The following is a 1598-nucleotide window of genomic DNA, read 5'->3' as shown; positions in this document are numbered from 1 at the left end:
CTCCCATAGGCCTACGGGCTCCCATTTTTGTAGGGGAGGAACTTATGCACTCTCCCAAGTTATGTTGAGCTAAGTACGATCTTATTTAGATACACTTGTATCTCAGAAAAGAAAATAAGATAAATGTGACTATTCACGTTAAGCCAAATTATCACACTGGGGATCAGTCAAGTAATATATAGTAGTTAGCGACCCTCGACCCCGTGTAACTTTCCTATCCCGAGTAACAATGAATACGGCATGGCTTAGAATGTCCCTCGACCTCATGTAACTTTCCTATCCCGAATAACAATGAATACGTCATGGCTTAGAATGTCCCTCGACCCCGTGTAACTTTCCTATCCCGAATAACAATGAATACGGCATGGCTTAGAATGTCCCTCGACCTTGTGTAACTTTCCTATCCCGAATAACAATGAATACGGCATGGCTTAGAATGTCCCTCGACCTCGTGTAACTTTCCTATCCCGAATAACAATGAATACGGCATGGCTTAGAATGTCCCTCGACCTCGTGTAACTTTCCTATCCCGAATAACAATGAATACGGCATGGCTTAGAATGTCCCTCGACCCGTGTAACTCGTTATGGCTTAGAATGTCCCTCGACCCCGTGTAACTTTCCTATCCTGAATAACAATGAATACGGCATGGCTTAGAATGTCCCTCGACCTTGTGTAACTTTCCTATCCCGAATAACAATGAATACGGCATGGCTTAGAATGTCCCTCGACCTCGTGTAACTTTCCTATCCCGAATAACAATGAATACGGCATGGCTTAGAATGTCCCTCGACCCGTGTAACTCGTTATGGCTTAGAATGTCCCTCGACCCCGTGTAACTTTCCTATCCTGAATAACAATGAATACGGCATGGCTTAGAATGTCCCTCGACCCCGTGTAACTTTCCTATCCCGAATAACAATGAATACGGCATGGCTTAGAATGTCCCTCGACCTCGTGTAACTTTCCTATCCCGAATAACAATGAATACGGCATGGCTTAGAATGTCCCTCGACCCCGTGTAACTCGTTATGGCTTAGAATGTCCCTCGACCTCATGTAACTTTCCTATCCCGAATAACAATGAATACGGCATGGCTTAGAATATCCCTCGACCCCGTGTAACTTTCCTATCCCGAATAACAATGAATACGGCATGGCTTCTAGAATGTCCCTCGACCTCGTGTAACTTTCCTATCCCGAATAACAATGAATACGGCATGGCTTAGAATGTCCCTCGACCTCGTGTAACTTTCCTATCCCGAATAACAATGAATACGGCATGGCTTAGAGTGTCCCTCGACCCCGTGTAACTTTCCTATCCCGAATAACAATGAATACGGCATGGCTTAGAATGTCCCTCGACCTCGTGTAACTTTCCTATCCCGAATAACAATGAATACGGCATGGCTTAGAATGTCCCTCGACCCCGTGTAACTTTCCTATCCGTGATTCCTCTATTATCTGTTTAGATTAATTTCTTTATCATGGACACGGTGACATGGGTGACGTGTTATACATTTTGCGGTTATGTAATTTTATTTATTTATTTATTTATAGAGAGAGAGGGGAGGGGGGGGGAAGAGAAACATAAATATT

The sequence above is a fragment of the Gigantopelta aegis genome, chromosome 6 (genome assembly GCF_016097555.1).
Source record: "Gigantopelta aegis isolate Gae_Host chromosome 6, Gae_host_genome, whole genome shotgun sequence".
Classification (NCBI taxonomy): domain Eukaryota; kingdom Metazoa; phylum Mollusca; class Gastropoda; order Neomphalida; family Peltospiridae; genus Gigantopelta; species Gigantopelta aegis.
This window is presented reverse-complemented; position numbering follows the sequence as displayed.